A 9,538-nucleotide genomic window follows, 5' to 3' on the forward strand; every position below is an offset into this window, starting at 1 on the left:
AAGCAATGCCCTCATTGACTTGGGAGGGTAGCTAGGAGAAGCTACTGCTCATCATCATCCATCCTCTCGTAGCCTCCTCCATAACTCGAGCCGGCACCACCCTGGCTCATTCTAGCACCACCATAGCCCAAACCACCTGTAAAGTAGTTAGGGTCTACATTTCCCCTTATACCCCCAAAAGAAGCATCACCCCCATATCCATGGACTGAAGAGTAGCCCACATATGTACCAAAAGCTCCGGGGGTGGAATACCCTCCTTGGGGGTATTGGAACCAGTCGGGAACTAATGCCTTGGGGGGAATAGCCCCTCGACGTGCATAGTCATCGTACATCGGGTATAAACCCCTCCCAAGGTTCCTCTCTACGTCACCTACCCGCCTATCCAAAGTGCCTAACCTAGAGTCTAGCTTTTGCACCATGCCCTCTACTCTCCCTTGTCCCCTCTCTATACGGTCAAGTTGGCTCCGAAAAGCCGAAAAGTCATAAGGGGCATGGGGGTCGATGTTATAATCGACTGAGGAGGTGGGCATGCCATAGGTGAAGGGTTGGGGTGGTGGTTGGTAGTGTGGTGAATGGTGTTGGGGGGGAATGGTGGGGTTGTGGTGAAAGGTGAGGTTCTTGAACCTCACCTTGATTATTTATCTCGAAAGTGTAAGAAGGCTTCCCCTTCTCAAATTGGGTCAAGGCAGGGTTGGGTAGTGTAAATGATTGGTCTCTCCTACCCGATTCCCGGTTGACTATCCACCAAGTCTCACCGCCCATGGGTTGCACCCAGTTTAGGCCCCTAAGTAAGCTAGGTTCATGAGGTTTGAACCCACAACTTTCCTATGCCCGGTTGGGTTCCATCCTAGGTGTTTAACAGCAATATGGGTCACCAACCCCCCAATGTAGATAGGCGCCCTAGACCTACTCGATTCGGCCGCATTGGCCGCCCTTTCCAAGTGTTGGGCTATCCTATGTGGTGTGTTTAATTTCTCAGCATTAGGAATCATATAGGACGCCAACAATTCAAGTTCATCCCTCCTAACGTTTGCCGGTTCATGCCTCCCAAAAATTGTGTGGCCGGCAAACCTTTGCCAAAACTTTGGGACGGGATATTGAATCCATGTCCCTTTGGCGTGTTGGAGGTTAAGAAAACCCTCCCCGGTGAGTCTCTTGTAGACCACAACAATGTGGTCTTGGGAGGGTTCGATAGGTTTGTCCAATTTTAGCTCAAACATTTACCAAATTCTTTTAGAGTTAATCGCACATCATTGTTTAGCAATCGGAATTGTACATGAGTGATTAAAGCATTCATTTTAATAACATTGAAACTAGAAATAAATTCTAATGTCAAATAATCATAAGTATCATGATGCATTTGGAAGAAACCACTCATTCCTATACCCTTAAATAATTTCTCTACGGGTTTATCAAGACCTAGTCTAGACAATGTAGGATGATGAACGAAACGAGTAGAGATTACCTGCCTCTGGATGAGGTTGAGCATCCTTGCCCGTTGTTCCGTTGAGGTGATAACAACCTCCTCCCATCCCGGTATTTGAAGCTCCGGGCCGACCATTGGTTGTTGTTGCCTCGAACTTTCACCCCTTTGTTGTCTAGATCGTTTGGAAGCCATTTGTAGTGAAAATTTTGGTTATTGAAGCTTTCTCTCTCTAAGGGTTTTAAGAAATTTTGAGAGAAAGTGGGTGGAAAATGTAGAGGAAGGTGTGAGGATTAAGAATATGTAAAAAATTTTGGGTTTTGATGGATGAATTTGAGAAGATCTTGGAAAGAAAGTGAGTTTGGAGGTTTGAAAATGGAGGTTTTAGAGAGAGAAAGTGTGAATAAAGAAGAAGAAGTAAGAAAGAAAAAGAAAAGAAAGGGGGAGAAGGAGGTTTAAAACCTCCGGATTTAAGGCGCGCCCGATCGGGCGAATAAAGTAAAGCCTAATATGTGAAATGCGCGCCCGATCGGGCAAGCCTCGCCCGATCGGGCGCGAACTCGAACCTTGGAATCGCCAGATTGCTCGCCCGATCGGGAAAGCTTCCTCGATATTTCTTTTCATGGCACTCGATTTCTCAAAATTTCCGCCCGATCTGGCGAAATTACCCTTGTTTTTCTTCCTTACTTGCGCGCCCGATCGGGCGATTATATGCTCCGATAAAATCCATATTTCGCACCCGATCGGGACTCCTTGCCTAATCGGGACTCCTTACCCGATCGGGCGAAATTATGCTCGATTCTGACCTTTAGGTGCGCGCCCGTTCGGGCGAGCCTCGCCCGAATGGGCTTGTACCCAATATGGAGCTTCTCTTTTCTTCGCCTTTTTCTCTTGAAAACTCCGTACTTTATGTTGTAAAACCTTTACAAAACACTCATGAAAGGTAAAATTTCACTCTCCTCACCTCTCTAAAAAATAAAAAGTAAAAATAACGAAAAACTAGTCTAGAAAGCAAGAAATACGGGTTGCCTCCCGCAAAGCGCTGGTTTATCTAGGTCCCGCACGACCCTCTTACCACATTGAAGCTCAAAATGAATCGGAACCGCTTAGGTGAAGTTATTCAAGTGCACCAATCGTAGCCCCCTCATGATATAGCTTGAGTCTTTGGCCATTAACCTTGAACTCATTACCATGTTCAGCGAAAACCTCCAAAGAACATAATTTATTGGCCTTTTTTACAGTAAAAGGACCCGACCACCTTGACCTCAACTTTCCCGGGAATAGTTTAAGTCTATAGTTGAACAACAACACTTTATCACCCTCTTTGAATTCTCTCGGAAGGATCATTTTGTCGTGCCATCTCTTTGTCTTCTCCTTGTAGACACGAGCTCTATCATAGGCTGTCAACCTAAACTCATCGAGTTGGTTAAGTTGAAGTAACCTCTTTTCTCCCGCTAATTTGGCATCCAAATTGAGCTCCTTAATAGCCCAATATGCCTTGTATTCTAATTCGACCGGGAGATGATATGCTTTACCGTGCACGAGTCTATATGGAGTAGTACCTATAGGGGTCTTGAAAGCAGTTCTGTACGCCCAAAGGGTGTCATCCAACTTATCGCTCCAATCTTTCCTTGACTTTGCTACCACCTTCTCTAGAATGACCTTGATCTCAAGGTTAGAAACTTCAACTTGGCCACTAGTTTTGGAATGGTAGGCTAAACCCGCCCTATGGTAGACACCATACTTTTTGAGGAGGGTGTCTAACTTCCGCTCATGAAAGTGAGATCCTCCGTGACTGATTATCGCTCTAGGCACGCCAAATCTTGGAAAGATGGTCTTCTTGAAAAGTCTATGGACCACCTTGGCATCATTAGTAGGAGTAGCGATGGGCTCAACCTACTTGGATACATAGTCGACGACGACAAGTATATAACGGTTCCCTTTTGAAGAAGGGAACAGTCCCATGTAATCAACACCCCAAACATCAAAAATTTCAACTTCTAAAATTCCGGTTTGAGGCATCTCATGCCGCCGCGAGATGTTGCCAGTCCTCTGGCAAGAGTCACAAGCCTGTACAAAAGTGTTAGCATCCTTAAACATTGTAGGCCAATAAAAACCCGACTCATTAATCTTGGCCAACGTTTTAGTGGGGCCATGATGTCCTCCATATGGTGAAGTGTGTCAACTAGTAAGCACACCGTGAACTTCCCATTTGGTAACACACCTGCGAAATAATCCATCTTTACACTCACAAAACAAAAAAGGATCATCCCAAAAATAATGTTTAACATCCGAAAGGAATTTCTTTTTTTGTTGGTAGGACAAGTCAGGAGGTAGAGTACCACCCACTAAATAATTAGCAAAGTCGGCATACCATGGGTGTTGCTCTACAACTTCATATAGATTGTCATCAAGGAAAGAATCATCTATAGGAAGAGAATCCTTACCCTCATCATACTTGATACGTGATAAGTGGTCTGCCACAACGTTCTCTGCTCCCTTTTTATCTTTTATTTCGATATTAAAATCTTGGAGCAAAAGGAACCATCGGAGTAGCCTTGGCTTTGATTCCGCCTTAGCTATTAAGTACTTCAACGCTGCATGATCAGTAAAAACAATTACTGTAGAACCAACAAGATATGATCTAAATTTTTCTAAAGCATGTATAACAGCAAGAAACTCCTTCTCCGTAGTGGCATAGTTGACTTGGGCTTCATCCAAAGTTTTTCTTGCATAATAAATAGCATGCAAAACGTTGTCCTTTCTTTGTCCGAGCACGACTCCTAATGCAAAGTCGCTTGCATCACACATGATCTTGAAAGGAAGATTCAATCGGGAGCACATATGATGGGTGCCGATATCAAAGCCTGCTTAATCCTGTTAAAAGCCTCAAGACACTCGTCAGTAAAAATAAAAGGAGCACTCTTGAGCAAAAGCTGAGTTGGTGGTTTAGCAATTTTAGAAAATCCTTTGATAAAGCGACGATAAAACCTCGCATGACCCAAGAAACTTCTAACTCCCTTAACATTAACTAGGGGAGGTAATTGCTCAATCACTAAAATCTTAGCTTTGTCTACTTGTATGCCCTTATCAGATACAATGTGACCTAGAACTACTCCCTCTGTCACCATAAAGTGACATTTCTCCCAGTTTAGAACTAAGTTGCATTCTTCACATCGTTTTAAAATTTTAGCGAGATTAATTAGACATGAATCAAATGAAGAACCATACACGCTAAAATCATCCATAAAGACTTCCATAATAGACTCTATGAAATCAGAAAAGATGTTCATCATACAACGTTGAAAGGTAGCGGGAGCATTACATAAACCAAAGGGCATTCTACGATATGCAAAAGTGCCATAAGGGCATGTAAAGGTTGTGTTTTCCTGATCTTCAGGGTGAATCGAAATTCAAAAAAATCCCGAATACCCATCCAAATAGCAAAAGAACTTATGGTTAGCTAACCTCTCAAGCATCTGATCTATAAAGGGGAGGGGGAAGTGGTCCTTTTTAGTGGTGATATTCAGTCTACGATAATCAATACACATACGCCACCATGTTACAACTCTAGTGGGAATTAATTCATTTTTTTCATTAGTGATCACGGTCATCCCACCTTTTTTAGGCACTACCTGCACAGGACTTACCCACTTGGAGTCAGAAATAGGATAGATAATACCTGCATCAAGTAATTTCATAACCTCTTTCTTGACTACTTCCTGCATGTTAGGATTCAATCTTCTTTGGGGTTGAATGCAGGGCTTATAGTTATCCTCTAGATGTATCCTATGCATACAAAAATCAGGGCTAATACCCTTGAGATCATCAATACTGTACCCAATTGCTTTCTTATGGGTTTGAAGAACCCCTAGAAGTTGGGAAGTTTGTAGGTCATTGAGTGCAGTACTAATGATCACGGGGATTCCTGTTCATCCAGAAAAATATATTTTAAATGAGAAGGGAGAGGTTTTAGTTCAGGTTTCTTGACCTCTGCAGGTTTCGATTCCTGAACAAAATTTACTACCTTCATTGTTTCCTTGGGGTCTAACTATTTTAAGGAAAGAGCTCTTTCGATATCCTGTACTTCATTACCCTAAACTCTTGCATTATCTGTAGATAAATTCCCACAAAGAATTTCCTCCAGGGGATCCCTTGCAAGAACCTGTGGCAAGCTATCATCACAAATATCGTCCATCATATCAATTACATCAATATAACAACAATTTTCCTCTAGCATAGGCCCTTTCAAAACTTTCCCTAAATTAAAGGTAACATTATCATCACCAATAGAAAGGGTCAGTTTACCATTTTTCACATCATTAATGGCTCCTGCAGTATGGAGGAAAGGCCTACCTAATATAATGGGTATTTGTGTATCCTCTGCCATATCTAAGACAACAAAATCAACAAGAATAAAAAATTTACCAACTCTGACAGGGACATCCTCTAAATTACCTAGGGGGTATTTTACAGAACGATCTTCCATTTGCAAAGTGATAATAGTAACTTTTAATTCTCCCATATTAAGTTTAGCCAAGACAGACGATGACATAGCACTACACTGGCACCCAAATCACACAAAGATTTATCAATAAAAACATTCCCTATATGACAAGGGATAGAAAAACTACCAGGATCCTTTAATTTAAAAGGGGATTTATTTTGCAATAAGGTGCTACACTCCTCTGTGTGAAAGCTACAGTTTCTACTTCATTAAAGGCCCTTTTCCTAGTCAGAATGTCTTTTATAAATTTAGCATATGCAGGAACCTGAGTGATTAAAACAGTGAAAGGAACTGTTACCTGTAGGTTTTTCACAACCTTTAAGAACTTACCAAATTGTTTATCAAACTTACTCTTCAATTGTCTGTTAGGGAACGGTAGTTTGATAACCGGGCTCTGCACATCTCCTCCCTTATCCTGAGATTTACCCTGCATAGAAACATTAGAAGGGTTAGTATCTGTTTGTAGCCCTGTAGGGTTAGCAGGATTAGAGTTTGGTATAGAGGAATCTAGATCAAGAACTGGTCCATATTCCTTCGGTATAGGAGGTCCATCATAATGTGAACCACTCCTTAGTGTGATTGCATTGACATGATCTGTAGGATGAATAGGTTGTGATGGTAGAGCTCCCTGCTGACGGGATTGTAGGGTAGATGAAAGTTGTGCAATTTGATTATCCATGATTTTATTGTGGGCTAAAATAGAATCAATTTGCGCATCCCTACTCTCCATATGCTTTTGCATATTAGTAAGCATTACTCTAATTTCTGTCATGGCAGGGTCAGAAGATGATGAGGGTGGTGCTTGGCTTTTCTCGCCAGAATTTGGATGATAATATTTTTGCTGTGGTGGGGGTTGTTGTTGTGGTTGTTGTGGAGGTGGAGGGTTTTGTACATTGGTACTCTGGTACGAAAGATATGGATGGTTCCGGTAACCGGGATTATAAGAGTTGGAATATGGGTTATTCTGCCTATAGGTTTGAAAGACATTAACTTGTTCCATGGAACTCCTACAATCTTGCTCCCAATGCCCTACAATTCCACAATTTTCACAAAAAGCTTCATTGTTAGAAACAACAGAAACATTAGCTACAGAGTTAGGAGTAGTAGTAAGATTATCTAATTTTTGACAAATAGACGTTAATTGAGCTTGCAAAAAGGATACGGAATTGACATTATGTTTTCCTTTATTTGCAAACCCTCTCGGATTCCCGTATTGGGAATTGTGTATTGCCATATCTTCAATAACCTGTCCTGCATCGTCCACATTTAAATTCATGAATCTCCCACTAGCTGCAGAATTTAGAACTGATCTAGAAGAATTTCCAAGTCCATTGTAGAAATCTTGGATCAATTTCCATTGTGCTAGATTGTGGTGGGGGCATTATCTCTGTAGATCCTTGAACCTCTCCCAAGCCTCATATAGCGTTTCATCGGCCTTTTGAGCGAAGTTCTGAATAGCACTCCTTAGTACCGCTGTTCTCTCTGCAGGATAATATTTATTACAGAAATTCAAAGCAAGAGTTTCCCATTCAATAATACCAAGTGCAGTTCTATTTAAACCATTAAACCATAATTTACCTTTGCCACATAATGAAAAGGGAAAAAGAATCTCCCTAATTTGGTCCTGCGTGACCCTGGCTTGTCTAATGGTGTTACAATACTGGCAGAAATCTGCAATGTGAAGATTAAGATCTTCACCCTTAGCTCCACTAAATTGCTTCCTCTCTATCATAGTGATAAATTGGGGCTTGATCTCAAATTGAACTCCATCTAGAGCCGGAGTGGGAGTAAGGTGCGGGAAATGTGTGAGCTTCGGCTGCGAGTAGTCACTGAGTTTCTTTTGGGTCGTTTTCTCTGATTCTGAATCTAAAGGAATTTTTGCATCGCTAGAATCATAGGGATGGTCTCTTCGATTGTTGTCTTCCTCAGAACCCGCCATAATTTGTCTATAAATTTTCCTTTACCTATGGAATGAGCGCTCGATCTCAGGATCGAATGGAATGTAGCCTGATCTGGAACACCTGAGCATAAACAAGGAACTAAAAGACAAATATGAGATTTTCCTCAAAGAACTAACGTTCTCTGAGACAAGAGGGGATAATCTAGACTACAAAAAATAATAAAAAAATAAAAATAAAACCGTTTCCCCGGCAACGACGCCAAAATTTAACAGGCTCAAGTCGTATTCACCTAATAAAAAATAAACCTAAATCCACTAACTATGTAGATAAGGAAGAAGGGTCGAACCACAAGGAAACAAGTCAATTTACTTCTAATTAATTAAATGCAATCTAAATTATCAAGTAACAATTTGTCGTAAAAAGGTAATTAAATACTAAAAGTAAGAGTAGGAAAGGAATAAAAAGGGTATAAATCAATGAAGGGAAACCTAGGGCATAAGCTCACTAATAAACAATATTCCAGGGCAAATCATAATAAGCAATCATCAAGCATCAATTAAACGATTATAAACAGCTTTCGCTATGTATTATAATCACAGAGTTAATTTACCGGTATTAAATCTCATCTGTCGAATCTCGACTTAACCATTTATAAATTAGTCCGCCTATTGAAACTAAGCCTAAACATCAATTCTCATATGTCGAATCTCGAATTAATATTGCTAGACTCATACAATTAAATCTGGCCAAACCTAATTGCATATCATTAAATCAATCAATAGGAAATTAATCAAGCATTGATTATTAACAATCACAAATTTACCCCTTCATATTATTTATTAGATCCCCATAAACCCTAGAAATAAAACTACTCAAGCATAATTAGTCTAAACTAATCAAATCAATAAAGCAAGACATAATGAAAGAATTAAATAAAATAACTGAAATTAAAAGAGAAGAAATAGTTACCAAAAGAAATCTGGATTAATGAATGAAGTTAAGAACATAGTTGAGAGAATTGAAGAGAGAGAAAATATTCTAAGTGGAGAGAGAAAATCTAAAAGAGAAGGTAATCAAAATTATGTACAAAAATCGTACTTAAAACATCCCTAAAACAAATTCTAAACGAAAACTAATCAGGTCTCTATAAAACACGCGCCCAATCGGGCCCACCTTTTTTTCTATGCCCTTCCTGGTGCGCCGCGCCCGATCGAGCTTACGCTCACCCAATCGGGCGCGCCTTTTCCCTGCTGCTTCTTTGTGTGCGCCTGCCCGTTCGGGCGCAAGCTTGCCCGATCGGGCCTGGCTTCTTCTTCGAGGCTTGGACTTCGATTGGGCTCGATTCTTCGGCCCAATCTGGATTCCTCTTCGGGTCTTTGAATGCTCAATCCATAAGCCCCGGTATCACATACCGAGCCCTTAATCACCGGTTCTCATCGGTCATGGGCTTCAAAAACGATCAAGTTCTCTTAATGCTCGTAGCTTCCTGAAAAATCCGAAAAACGCTCCAAGTGTGCAATTTCCTACAAAAGTAAAAAAAAACTACAAAAATGCTAGAAAACACAAATTAGTAATAAAATTGGCTCTAAAGAGCCAAAAACACCACTAATTATGACCCTGGGACGGGGGTAAAACACTATATAAATTGGACATATCACAGTCGACTGCTTGCGCAGTTTGGGATCCGGTTGAGAAGAGGAGGCAGGC

The sequence above is a fragment of the Chenopodium quinoa genome, unplaced genomic scaffold (assembly GCF_001683475.1).
Source record: "Chenopodium quinoa cultivar QQ74 unplaced genomic scaffold, ASM168347v1, whole genome shotgun sequence".
NCBI classification, from domain to species: Eukaryota; Viridiplantae; Streptophyta; class Magnoliopsida; order Caryophyllales; family Amaranthaceae; genus Chenopodium; species Chenopodium quinoa.